The following is a 14716-nucleotide window of genomic DNA, read 5'->3' as shown; positions in this document are numbered from 1 at the left end:
TGGACTGCCGGCCTCCAGCCCCCGTCACATACAGTCCAAGCTCTTGCAGAATCTCCCAGTCAGGTGTGGGCCCCGTACTGGCCAGTTCTGGACTGGGACAGAGGCTGAGAAGTCTATAGGTGCCTGTTCGCTGGGTTCACTGAGAAACCTAGGTCCACTGGTCAACCTGTCCCCCTCCCAAAAAGTGGGTTAAAAAAAACCACCCAAATAGTTGTGGGGCAGCTGCTGTCTCCTCCTGCTGGTCTCCTGGGCCCTTACACTCTGGCTGCTCTTGACCCCGAACTTTCTGAAACGTTTGTGCCGACCTGTGTGTGTCTCCCCTGCAGGCCAGCCTGCCTTGAGCAGGGAGGTTTTGGCAAACTTTCTTTTTTCTTGCAACAGTTGCTCCATTTTTTTGTCTGCACGCCTTACCACCCCCACCCCCACCCCCAGCTGCCACTGGTCCTGGTTGTGTTGAATTCTGCATTCGTGCCCCATGGCGATGTGGTGACTGTAGTTCATTGTGGCCAAAACACTTCTGCAAGTATATATGTCCCCATGCATCTCAGAAGAGGCCCTCAGGGCTTCCAGGTGTCCCGTGCCTCGTCAAAGCAGCAGAGCCTAGTGGGTACCGTGCATCCGCTGTACCCGTCTGTGCATGGAGGGTGCAGCTCTGAGAGTATGGGGTGTGCGTCCCACCACCTGTGATCCCAGTGCATCCTCCAGCTGCCTTACACACTAGGGTCGTGGGACCATGGACTCTCATCTATCAGAAATGGACTGGAATCCTCCTGGGAGATTTTGACACAGACCAGAATCTCTGGGAAGGTACCTGGTCTGGATGCGGGGTATCGGAAGCCCCTGGCACACACCCACGAGCCCAGAATTCCAGAGGACTGTGACTCGTGCGGTCTCATGCCCTTGTGAGTCTGGGGAGAAGTGCTCTGTAGACACACAGAGGCTGTCAGACCAAGGATGCATCCCCAGTCCCTCTACTTGGTGGGCAGGGTTCCCAAGGGGACAGGTTGGTTGGAAAGGCTCAGGGCGGGCACACACAGGCCAGGAGATTGCTGAGTGTAATGGCTCCTACCAGTGCCCATGCAGCAAAGTGCCCCAGGGGGCCGCAGACACCCATGTGGAAGAGCTGGACACGTGTGAGCTCGGAGCCTGGATGGAAGGAGGGTTTATGGCCAAGTGGCCATGCTGTGAACATCCCTAAGTTGAACTCTGGGCTGCGGGATTGCGCATAGCGTGTGTGTGTGTTGTAATTGGGGTGAAATTCATATAACATAAAATTTATCAGTTGTGAACAGTTCAAAGACAGCCTATGGAATGGGAAAAATATTTGCAAACCATAGATCTGATAAGGAGTTAAATATCCAAAACATGTATAAAGAACTCCTACACCACAATAGCAGAAACAGGAACCAGTGAACAAATGCCCCTAATAACCCAATTAAAAAATGGGCAGAGAACCCAAATAGACGTCTTTCAACAGAAGACATACAAATGGCCAACGGACACATCACCCGGCATCATGGAAATGCAAATCAAAGCACAATGACATATCACCTCACACCTGTCAGAACAGACAAGCCTAACAAGTTGGGGAACGACAGATGTTGGCGCTGGTGAGGATGTGGAGAACGGGGAACCCTCTTACTCTGTGGGTGGGAATGCAAGCTGAGACGGCCACTCTGGAAAACAGTGTGGAGGTGCCTCAGAAGGCGAAAAATAGAGCTACCCTACCATCCGGCAATTGCACTCCTGGGAATACATCCAAAGGCAACGAAAACACGAACTGGAAAGCATGTCGCACCCCCGTGTTCACAGCAGCGTTATTTAGAAGAGCCAGGACATGGAAGCAGCCCAAGTGTCCGTGGATGGACGAATGGGTAAAGAAAATGTGTATTCTACACGTACACAGTGGAATGCTATCCAGCCATAAAACCCCTGGAAGTCGGGGCGCCTGGGTGGCTCAGTCGGTAAGCGTCTGCCTTCGGCTCAGCTCATGATCCCGGGGTCCTGGGATCGGAAGTTGCACCATCCGCAGCAGTTGGGGTGGACCTTGAGGGCGTTATGCTAAGTGAGATAAGCCAGACAAAGGTAAATACTTTTTATGTATTTGTCTCACTTATATGTGGGATGAAACAGAAGGAAAACAAAGACCCCAACTCAGACAGGAAGCGATCAGACTTGTGGTTCCTGGGGGCGGGGGCGGGGGCGGGGGCCGGGGCCAAAAGGTACAGACTCACAGTAGGACATCAGTAAGCGCTGGGGGTACGGCTCGCAGAGTGCTCAGTGTACTAACTGATGTGGAGGTGAGTTAGCGCCTAAGAGGGCTGCTCACAAGGAGAGGTGTTTTTCCTTTAGAATTACTGCTTTTGCTGTGCCGGTGGGAGAAGGTGCGTGGGGCTGACTGTACGAGATCAGGCCATCGCGCCTGCGCCTTCAACCTACCCAGTGACCGATCGCTCAGCCGAACTGGGGGAGATACTAAAACAGAAGAAAAGTAAGCACTTGTAGGATGGGTGGGAGCTCGAACTCACAGCCCTTCCGGCCAAGAGGTTCTGAAATCGCCTGGTCGACCTTCCCTGTGACCTTCCTGGGCTTCCGTGCCCTTGCATGCTGTAAGGAGGTCTGGGGATGGAAGCAGCTCCCCCATGGCCTCATGCTCTGGGCCCGGGAAGCAGGAGGCTGCCGGCCGGCCACAGAGGGGTCCTGCTGGCGGCTGCCCCTCGCCCCGCCGGCCTCGCCACAAGGCCCACACCTTTCAAACCCCAGCCAGCGGGCGGGATGGTTCCGCCTCCGCTCTGTCCTGCGTAATCCCCCAGAGGACTGCACGCCCCGTGACTTCTGTGAACCTCCCCACGGCAGACTCTCCGTCAGGCCCCCGCGGCCGCTCAAACGCCTGGGTCCTTAACATCCACAACCCAGTGTCCTGACGGAGGAAATCCCAAGTGCGATGTTATCAAACAGCTGCTTCTGGTGGCCGGGGCCCAGCCTCTCCTTCAAGACCCAGACCCCCTCAGAGAGGCTGGGCCTCGGGCAGAGTATTGCCCGGAAAAGCCAGAGCTTCCTGTTGGATCCCAGGGGGTCCCCGGCCGAGACTTCCATCCCACTCAGCTGTGTGCTCCTCAAGCCGGGGGTGGCTCTCTGGCCGGAGGCGGAGCTGTCCATGCCGATGCTCACCTGTACGGTTGTGGCGAGGGTAGAGTGACCGTGGCCGAGGACTCAGGGCTCCACGTGCGGTCTGCCCGTGGTGGTGTTCTCAGCGTGCTGGTTGCATCCTGCTCCGGAGGGATCCCGGCTGGCCTTGGACTCAGCCTCTGAACCTCAGAGTCCCGGGCTAGCACCTCCCCTCAGGCTGAGGTGGGGCCACTGAACGGCCCCACTGCGTCTTATGGGTTCCCTACGTTGCTCCTGGCCCATATGATGCCGGAGGTCTGCCTTAGGGTCTGTGGGAAGGGGATGCGCTAGCTCCAGGCCCACGGGAGGGAGAGGGGCATCTGCGTGGGGAACAGCTCCTCGTGCCCCGTGTCCAGGGAATCCTTTGAAGCCCTCGCCGGGGGCCAGGCTCAGGTGTCCTGCCTTCTGTGGGGGCTGCTGGGGCAGCAGTGGGAGGCCCCTCGTGTGTTCGGGGTCAAGTCCATCAGCATAACCGTGAACAAAGCAGGTGTGTGGATCCCCACTTGGTGCACACGCGCATGCAAGAATTGGAATATTGACGTTCGTGAGTCTGTCAGCTGAGGAACGTACGTGTGTCTGTGCACATGGGCTTATCCACAGCAGACATGTCTTCCTCACGGTTCTGGAGGCTGGAAGTCCAAGATGAGGGGGCGGGCAGCCCCGGGGTCTGAGTCTCACGTGGCGGGAATGTGGAGGGAGCTCTCTGGGGTCCCGCAAAGACAGCAGTCTCATCATGGGGCCCCACCCTCGTGACTCCGTCACCGCCCCGAGCCCCCGCCTGCCAACACCATCTGATGAGAGCTTAGGTTTCAACATGTGGATCTTTGGAAACGCAAGCTCTAATATATATTTATACACGTGTGCATATATCCATTTCTCAATCGATCTGCTATTCTGTGTGTTTGTATGTATTTCCAAATGGGTCAGGCGGACTTCACTAAGTGCTACTCATGGAGCCCAAGCAGGTAGCCGTGAGCATGGCATGGAAACAAGGACACCGGAAATCCCCTGACGCAGAGCTCACAGAGGGGTGAGCCAGCCCCCAACACCCTGCTGCACAGGATGAATTCAGAGCCCCCCGGACGGGGAGCCCCCAGGATGGCAGGTGAGGGGGCAGAACATGCCCAGGGTCTCTGCCTCACTCCCCCACGGCTGCCACACTCGGCTGGGTGTCCCGCAGGTCACCTCGCTTCTGGCACGACCCGCAGTCGGCGTCAGCCCCCAGCTCCGGGGCTCAGGCCCACGAGGCCACCCCCACTTTGGATGCCGATCACAAGGAGCGGGTCCTCGGGACCCACAGCTCCTGCCTGACTTGGCTGCAAACCCGAGGTGCCCATGACCCCCCCCCCCGCCGGGATTCCATCATTTGCTGGAGCGGCTCCCAGACTGTGAACAGTTACCGGTTTCTTACATGATAAAGATGTGACAGAGGACACACATGAGCAGCCAGGTCAAGAGGCCCATGGACGAGGTCTGGGAGGGTCCTGAGCACAGGAGCTTCGTCCCTGTGGACTCGGGGGCCTCCCTCCCTGCACAGGGAGGCCTGAACCCCCCACTCTTGGGGTTCCCGTGGAGGCTTTGTCAACCTGCCCCCTGGGGGAGGGGGGTGGGACTGAAAGTTCTAGGCTTCTGGTCCAGGCTTCCTCTTTCCGATGCCCAGCGCCCACCCGGGAGCCCGCCCAGAGTCGCCGGCCTAGAACAAGGGCCGCTCCTGTCACTGGGAAGTTCCCACGCTTGTTGGAGCTCTGTCACACACTGGCCACTCAGGGACTTCAGAGGTCTCTGCGCTGGGAAGTGGGGGCACAGAGCAGCACGGGGGGCAGAGAGGAAGCGGGAAGGTCCCCGAAGGGATGTTCTCAAGGGAAAACCCGCTCTGCCGTGGATCTGCAGGACGAGCCCCTGAACTGTGCACGGAATGCTGCCTGTTTTACCAGGCAGAACGTCAGGGGCTATGGAGAAAGGGGTAGAAACTGGCCCTACGAGGCAGGGACAGGAAGACGTCTTGATTTTATTTTCGTGACTATTACTTTTGGGTCACTTGTGGGGAACACAAGTGGCCTCGTGGAGCTTGGACCTGGAGCGCCGGGCACAGGCAGAAGCAAATGTCCCGATCCCAGCCTGTCCCGGGTCACATGGGACCACACGGGCAGCAGGGGGCATGGTCCAGGCCCCCCCCGAGATTGTAGCACTAACACGTGGATCCTCAGTCAGGCATCGGGATGTATGTCGCCAAAAGAGTGTATTGGTCAGGGTTCTCCCAAGACACAAAGCCGGTAGGATGTGTGTGTGCAATAATTATAAATACATAAACATTATGTTATATATAATATAAATACATATATTTAAAAATAAGTATGTATAATATAAATGTATATTACATATTATAAGAAAAAATATGTATAAAGAGAGATTTATTTTAAGGGATTGGCTCATGCAGTTGGGGGCTGGCTGTCTGAAATCCTCAGCGTATACTAATAGGCTGGAGCCCCAGGGAAGAGCTGACGCTGCGACTTGAATCCAGAGGCCATCTGGAGGCAGAATTCCCTCTTTCTTAGGAAACCAGAGTCTTTGCTCCTGTGGCCTTCAACTGATTGGGTGAGCCCCACCCACGTGGAGGGTAACCTGCTTTACTCAAAGTCTACTGATTTAGATGTTAGTCTAAAAAAAAAATACTGGAGCAGAGATATCTAGACTGGTGTTGGGCCAAATATCTGAGCACCATATCCCGGGCAAACTGACACATAAGATTAGCCATCACAGGGAGTCAAGGAGGTTATAAGGCCTCGGTCATCAGAAAGCTGGGAGGAGGACAGAAGGGGCCTACACCAAGGTCTCTGCCCAGGCTTCCAGTGTTGCGAGGTTCCATTGTTTCCCCCATTAAAACAAAACAAACAAGTAAATTAAAAAACAAAAAAAATGACAGAAGGAAAGAGCTAAGACCTGGAATCGGAGAGATGAGGCTCGACAGGCCTCAGTCTGGACCAGGAGCCCAGAAATGCGGCGGAGGTCCCTGGCATGTCCCTGCAGGGGTTGTTGCTGCTGCAAGGACAGAGGTGCCCAAGTCTCTTCCTGGACCCCCTCCCACGAGCCCAGGCCCACCAGACCCTGCCATGCTCGCTTGGAGGGAGGGCCAGACCCAACCTGGCACAGCGGTGATGGTGGGTCGGTGTCCTGGCAGGAACCCCAGGCCCGCCATTTGTTTTGAGGAGCTTTGTCCTGGAGGTGGCCCTCCTCTTCCCTCCCCTTCTCTGGGAGCCCCCGCGGAATCATCCTCTGCCCTGCGTGTGTGTGCACAGCACGGTGGAATACAAAGCCTTCCGTCGCAGCCCCCAAGCCCCCTCCCGTCACCCCGAGCTTCTCCCCGTCCCCGCCCCGGTGGTCTCCAGGAGACCTACCTGCACACAGCACCCCTCCCCCATGCCCCTCCACGGACCAGCCCCTGAGGCCCTGACCCCAAAGGAGTGGCCATTCCCTGCGCCGGCCTCCTGGAGACCCAGCGTGCATCATCCTCACTATCGTCCCAGGCGTGGGCCTCTGAGAGCCAGACTGGAGCTACCCCTGTCCTGGTGTGGCTGGCCCTGTCCGCCCTTGGACTTCCCAGGGGAAGTCAGGGAGGATGGGGCAGGGGCTGGGCGCTGAGCACCTGCAGACTCAGGGGATGGGATACAGGTGCTCAGCCTCCTCTGAGGTCTGGCTCCACCTCACGCACCCCTCTGGGCAGAGGGGCCTTCAGGGTTAGTTAGGGTGAGGGCGGGGCATCTGGTTCCTTCACGCGCAGAGAGCCTGTCTGATTCGCCAGGAGCAGGGACAAGGTCAGGTGAGGCTGCAAGATTCAAGAAGGGGCGTTGACAGTGGATGAGCTGCCAAAGCAGTGGGAACAAGCCTGCCTTTGTCAGAGTTCCTGGCGCAGCCTGAGATCCTACGGAGTTTCAAGCTTTCTCGAGGCTCTCTTATGCTCTACCCCCTCCTGGCTGTCTTTGGGGTCACCTCCTTCAAGTGTGTGCCCATGTGCCATCAGCTAGGCCTGCCCCGACCTCCCCCCGGAAAATCACCCACTCCCGCGTCCACTCTGTGCATTTTTATAGCATTTAGCACCAACTAATATTTTACTTAATGAACAAATTTAACTCAATTATTGAAATTCCTGCTTATGGACTAAGGGTAGGGCTTAAAACGTTTTCCAGTTGTCCTGTTTTGTTTGCTGTCTGTCCCTGGTGCCTGTGCGTGCAAGAGGCTTAATGCATGAATAAATAAAACGTCAGGGCCTTAGGTGATGTTGGCAAAATCCACCTAGTTTACAAATGAGGAAGTGAAGACCCAGAAAGACGGAGGGATTTTCTTGAAGTCACACACTCAAGGTCAGCTCAGGACGCATGGCTAATGGACCCTCTGCAGGCAGAGACCCAGCTTCATCCCATTGGCCACACACAGGGCGTGGAAATAGGCCTTCGAGGTTGGGTTCTCTCTGCCCACAGCCCCTTTCCACCCCACTTCTAGGTCTTGGAGGAGTGGGGACAATGTCAGCATCTTTTCTGAGCTGTATGTGAAGCTGCTTTGTGGGGACTCCGGTATGATGTTGCCGGGCGGTGTGGCTTTCGGCCGGGTTCCTGGGGCGGGGGGCATCGTAACCCACAGAGGCGGGAACAGTCCAGGCCGGAAGTCCTGCATCCCACGTTGGTAGGAGGGAGGGGCTGGAGGGGGAAAACCATGCCATTGCTCAGCTTTCTGGCTACGGACTAAAAGACAGGCTACCCGTATATATTAGATTTGTACTGGGGTAGACGAGCTAACTTTCTGGCACACTGTCAGGGAGAACAGAATTATTCCTGAAGGATGAACTGGACAAACTGCGTTTTGTGCCTTGGTTTGGAGCTTGAGAAGAATCGGCGGCAGCAGCTTCTTGGAACCGAAGCTAGTGCCTGTCTGCTCACCTGCTCCTGCCTGAATAAATTCTCCCAGGCTTACCTGGCTGAAAACCAGCTGAGGGAGGGCTGACAGCCTCAGAGGCCACCGATATTCACACACACACACACACACACACACACACACACACACACTCAGCATGGTGATCCCTTCTCTGTGGACTCATGGTTGATTTGCCTAAAAAAATTTTTTTACTCTTAGCAAATGATCAGTGCCAGGCATTCGCAGGAAATGCAATATTGGTTAACATGACATGAACAAACATTATTACCGTGTCTGTACATGGTAGGAAGTTAGAAACAATAAAATATCATCAATTTAGATTTTGTTTCAGAGCTCTTTTCTAAATAACTGGAAAATAGAAGGCAGCTTTGGATTTCCTGCCTAGAAAAAGGAATGATCATGCAAATTAGGTCTCCTGAATGTCTGCAGAAGTCACTGCTGTGGGTCATCAAGACTCACGTTGCGGGTTTTCCCTACATTCCTAGCTCTTCTCAGTTTCTCACCTGGAGCGTGGTTCTGTCCTCAAGCATGCTTGCCCTGCTTAGTACACGCAGCCATGCCCCACCACCCCTTGACCCTGTGGGACTGCTCTCTTAGCCTAAGAGAAGCCCCTTGAAACCAGGAACATGGCCAGGTTTTCGGGCTGGAGAGATGGCAAAAATGTCCCAGCAGAGATTAACCATCCTGCTTAAGGATGGATGCAGTCACAACCAGACCCAGACCTTCCCCCTCCAGCCTGCGGGCAGTTGGACAAACTGCACCTTTGCTTTGAGGGACCAATAAATCCCATGCCTGGCCCCGCTGGATCTCACTTCCTGTTGGTAGAACCTCTACATGTGACCTCAAGAAAGAAGCCTGTTTGCAATGGACTCAGGGATAGCCCAGGCTTCGTTATTTCCCACCCGGAATTCCTTTGAGGTCTGTATCCCAAGGTCTGCGATAAGTCCTGAGTCATTGTGACTTTTGTTCCCTAGCACATTAATGATTCGCCAAGGGGGTTGACTTTCTTGATTTGAGGCAAAGCAAAATGTGTCATGGTGTTGCTCCCAGAGTCCATTACCGGACTCGTCCTTAGTTCGTTTTCTTTCTTCTCGGGTTTGCCCCAGTCTTGCACCCCCCCAACCCCTCCTTCACACACGCACTAGGGGTCAATGACAGAGTGCCACATTCCTCACGACCGCCTTGCAAGGGATTGGATTTATGCATTATTTTCAAAAGAAACGTCTGCTCCTATACATGAAACACAACCTAAGCAGCTTTGAGCGTTCAGGGTTCTCAATTTGAAATGGAACCTGAGCGCTAAGAAAAACCCTTTTAAATCTTGCCATTTGCAAGGGGGTGGATGGAACTAGAGGGTGATACTCTAGGTGAAATAAGTCAAAGACCAATACACTATTTCAGTCCTATGTGGAATTAAAACAGAGGAACACAGGGGACGGGAAGGAAAAATAAAGTAAGATGAAGTTAGAGAGGGAGGCAAACCACGAGAGACTCTTAGCTGTAGGGAGCAGGCAGGGCTGTTGGAGGGCAGGTGATGGGGTAACTGGGTGACGGGCGCTAAGGAGGGCATGTGATGTAACGATCACTGGGTGTTAGATGCAACTGATGCATCACTCAGCTCTGAAGCGAATAATACACTATGTTAACTAAATTGGATTTAAATAAAGAAATTAAAACTCACCTAAAAATAAACACTAAACATTCACTCCGGGAAAACAAAACAAAAAAACACCCTTTTGAATTTTACTGGCTTTGCAGTCCCGATTTTGCTTTTTGTGGGTTTCAGGCACCAAGCGCGGCGTCGGCTCCCGCCTTCAGGCAGCCGCAGGGAGCAGACCACGGCCACCTCGCCGCGGGCCATCAGCCCCAGGCCCCACGACCCGCCCCGGCGTGGGGTTCGGCCTCGGGGTCCACGCACTGAAGCTCCCAGCTCTGGGACGCAAGCCCTGCGTGCGACGCTCGTCTCCACCCCTAAAGCTTACTAGGGTCGTGCAACCCCGGACCGGCTTCCCCAGCCTGATGCGCAGGGGCGGCGGGAGCAGGGCGGGCGCAGGCGGCCCGTGTCCGCACCGCAACCCCGGGGCGGCGGGGAGGGGAGACTCTCGGCCCTCCCGTCACAACCAAGCACAGGGTTTTGTCCAGAAACGGAGCTGACCCACCGGCCCACTGAATGGGTTAGCTCCGAAAGTCACGGGCAAGAACCAGACTTCCCAAACGGGAGTCAGGAGCAGAAAACGCCTCCTGCAAACGGCAAACGCGACCGGAGAAGCGCCCCTCCCAGCGCTGCAGGCGGGGCTGGCTCCCCCCGCGCCGGGGCGGCCAGCGGCGGCGTAGACGCGGGGCCCTTCCCGGGGGCGCGCGGCGCAGGCACCCAGCCAGGCGCGTCGGGAAGAGCGCGCGCCCCGGGCGGCCGGGACTCGAGCCCGCAGCGCGCTCGCGGGGACGACCCTGGGGACCGCGACCGGCGGCGGCTTCGGGCCCCCGGGACAGTCCCCGGGCGCCTCGGAGCTCCCAGCCGCTCGCACCGCCGATCTTCCCGACGCCGCGCGGACGGTCCCCTTCTAGAGGCAGCCGTCGGACCAGACTGAAAACCGCACAGCCCAGGTCTGGCGGAAGGCCGCCGCTCGGTTCAGCGCCCGGACTTTGTACCCAGATTGAGAAAGACGAAAATGACAATGTGTAACGCTCAGCCAGGGGCAGGGCTTGGGGGATGAGGTCAGTAAGGGACACATCCCGCCTCCCGGCCAGGGTCTCCGAGAGCCCATACGGTCCGTTCAGCCGTGATCGGTCCGAGGCCTCCGTGCGGGTCTGGCCACGACCGGCTCCCGCAAACAGAAGCGGACCCGCAAGCCTCCTCCCCGGGGCGTCAGTCGGGATTCTCCCAACTGCGTGCGAGTGTGGGTCCAGACCCCTGCAACGAGACCGCCGCCGCGCTCAGGCGAGTCGGATGCATGCTTTGGTCTCCTGGTGCATAGAAACCTTAGGGTTGCGCCATACAATGTACCCACCTTAATTAAAAGACACCCTATTGTTAAAAAATGCTATCACCTGAGCTTTCAGTGGCAGGTAATCAGTGACTGTAGAGGACCTTAGCAGATCGCACCATAACGGACAGGGTTGAAATATGGGCGAGAATTACCAAAATGTGACACAGAGACTTGAAGTGAACAAATGCTGTTGGAAAAATGGCCCGACACACTTGCTCTCCACAGGGTTGCTACAAACCATCCATTTGCACAAAACGCAGGGTCTGCAAAGCTCAGTGAAGCAAAGCACAATAAAGCGAGGTGTGCCTGCACTTGGTAAACAATCTGCTCTCAGGGTGGGCGAGTGCCCAGGAAAAAGAAAGAGGAGGGAGAGGCTTTGGTGGAGGGGGGTCTTCTGGAGCTGCGGGTGGCTGCGGGAGTGGAGGGAAAGCAAGGGTTCCCACTGGCTGTCCTTCTGGTTCAGTTTTGTTCGTTTGTGTCATGTCCTCATTTATATGGGTCCGATTAAGGAACTTCTGTCATCTTGTGAGCTGCCAGGACAGATGCATGGGCGCTCTGAGGGACAAGAGATCTTGGAAGCGTTTGTTTATCTGTTGGTTTTGCATGCTCCTGTTCAAAGCTTGGATTGGCCAATATAACAGAGACAGCAGGGACCTTCTTCGGGCGAGATCCTTCGTTGCAGGCAGCGCCCACAGAAGATCCCCTCTGCCGTGAACTGACTTGTGTTGCCCCCAAGTTCCTGCATTGGAGCCCTGACCCCCCAGTGGGAAGGTATTAGGCGCAGGGCCTTTGGGAGCTGATAAGTGGAGCCCGTGGGGTTTTAGCCACCTTATAAAAGTCGGGAGGAGAGCTTGCTCGTTCTTTCTCTTTCTCTGCTGTGTGAGACACAGTGAGCTTTCCCCAGAACCCAACCATGCTGGCACCCTGATTCCAGACCCCCAATCTCCAAACACTAAGATGCTCCTGTCCCCCAAACCAGAGGACCCCACCTCCGTCAGGTCCTAGAGAACTAACTGACCTAAGAGTCAGTGAGGTGGGACCATGAGCCATACAGAGGCTGCCTGGGTGGGTAGGAAATTCCTACTGCCTGACTTCACCCCCAGCCTTTGTGGGGTGAGGACTGTCCGAGGTCACCCTGCCTGGCCACTCTCCACCATGGGGAGCCATTCTACTGCCTTCTGAAGAAGTCAGCAAGAAATCTCGCAGCAGGGGCGCCTGGGTGGCTCAGTCGTTAAGAGTCTGCCTTCAGCTCAGGTCATGATCCCAGGGTCCTGGGATCGAGCCCCGCATCGGGCTCCCTGCTTAGCGGGAAGCCTGCTTCTCCCTCTCCCTCTGCCTGCCGCTCTGCCTACTTGTGCTCTCTCTCTGTCAAATAAATAAATAAAATCTTTAAAAAAAAAAAAAGAAAGAAAGAAATCTCGCAGCAGGTGGCTCCCAGGGCAGGGAGCTCACCGCCTCACAGATCAGCCCTTTCATGGTCGGGTGGTCCTATAAATTAGAAAGGTCTTCCTTGTTCTGGGTCCTAGGATCCAGACACTCACCTGATCCACCAAGAGCAGAATCACATGTTGGCAATTCCAAGTGTCAGGTGCTATTTCACATTCCCAAAATGCTATGGAACAGTTGATTGCCGCTTCCAGCCCTTTTTACAGATGAGGTGTCCAAAGCATGCAATAGGTTAGAATTTATCCCGAGCCATGTAGCTTGTGAGTGACCCCACAGGCAGCCAGGCTTCGGGCGGTGCTCCTGGTCTGCGCCCCATGGGGTGAGCACTGAGATGACACGAAGACTCGCAGTTGGCTCTCTATGCCCACTGCAGCCTCAACTTTTGTCTGCCTTCCTCCCAGCTGGCCCCTCTGCATTTACTTTCCTCCTGTGGGTCAAAAGCAAATGTGGCAACCCTAACCCATGTCAGTTAAACAAGAGAAGCTGTGTCAGTTCTAACTATGGACACGCATCTAGCATCAGGACTCATGCATGTGCTGGCAAAGAAAAGTCACGCCGTTTTGGGATATGTGTGTGTAGACAGGGACCCAAAAGAGAACCCCAGATGTGTCATGGAAATGTCGAGGAGAAATCACACAGGGCCAGTTAAACAGGCAACAGAGACTATTCAAGACTCTTATGGGAGAGGGGAAAAGATGGTGGAGGAATAGGGGACCCTATTCCAACCAGTCCCCGGAATTGAGCTGGATATCTACCAGACCACTCTGAGCACCCACGAAATCAGCCTGAGATGTAAGAATATCTGGGTCTTTACAAACAGAGTATCACATGCCATTGGTTTCGAGGTACGAAGCAGGGAGCCGTGATTCCATGGGCAGGTATTGGAGGATAAACAGAGCCTGGTCGTGGGGATCCTACACCGCCGGTGAGCGACAGCCTCGCACGCTGGGGGCAGGGCACAGACTTGCAGACCGGTAGTGGTGGGGAAAGGACTTTAGGGCAGCCCCCAGGATGGAAACTCGGAGCTGCGGGTCATGCGTGCGAACTGGGATTGGCTGGCAGTTTTAAAAGCACAAAGGGCAGAGACGTGCTCCGACCTGGACGCAGGACTGGGGGCGCAGTGGAGGGGCACACAATCCAGGATGCTGCAGTTTATAGCAGCACGGACAGAAATGGAGACAGTGTGGCCTGGAGAGCTCACAGAAAAACAGACTGTGATCTCTCTGCTCTGAGGCAGAGGGTTGGAAACGGTCTCTTCTGCTCTCTCGGAAGAGATGCGGGAAGCTACCATGGAAAGCCACCAGAGAACACAAGCCACCAAAAAACTATTTTTCACTGAGCCCATCCCTCACCACAGGGGTGCAGGGCAACTCTGCCCAGAGTGGCCTGAGTAACAGTGTGGCAGGCCCCTCCCCCAGAAGACAGGCTGGGAAAACAAGAGGCCAGCAACCCTAAGGTCCCTAGAAAACAGGTGCATCTTGCTTGGGTTCTGGTCAATAATTTGGACTCTATACATTCCCTCAAACACCCATCAACAGAATGACTAGAAGGGGGAAACCCCAAAATAGAAAAGACTCAGAGGGGCGCCTGGGTGGCTCAGTTGGTTAAGCGACTGCCTTCAGCTCAGGTCATGATCCTGGAGTCCCTGGATCGAGTCCCGCATCGGGCTCCCTGCTCGGCAGGGAGCCTGCTTCTCCCTCTGACCCTCCCCCCTCTCATGTGCTCTCTTTCTCTCATTCTCTCTGTCTCAAATAAATAAATAAAATCTTTAAAAAAAAAAAAAAGAAAGAAAAGACTCAGAGATTATGACTTATGCTGCAGATTTACAAATGAAAGCAGATATAACCAAGATGTCGGAGATGGAATTCAGGCTAGCAATTGTGAAGACAACAGCTAGAATGGAGAAATCAATTAATGGCAACATAGAGTCTCTAAGTGCAGAAATGAAAGCTAAATTGGCAGACCTTAAAAATGCTATCAATGAGATCCATTCTAATCTAGATAATCTAACAGCTGGGATAAGTGACGCAGAAGAATGAATTAGTGACCTGGAAGACAATTTAATAGATGAAAAGGGAAAAGAGGAGGCCAGGGAAAAACAATCAGAGAAATAAGTGACACCATGAAGCATTCCAAAGTCAGAATTATGGAATCCCGGAGGGGGTGAAGAGGGAGAGAGGACTAGAAGA

The sequence above is a fragment of the Leptonychotes weddellii genome, chromosome 7 (genome assembly GCF_054177405.1).
Source record: "Leptonychotes weddellii isolate Sample4059 chromosome 7, ASM5417740v2, whole genome shotgun sequence".
NCBI classification, from domain to species: Eukaryota; Metazoa; Chordata; class Mammalia; order Carnivora; family Phocidae; genus Leptonychotes; species Leptonychotes weddellii.
This window is presented reverse-complemented; position numbering follows the sequence as displayed.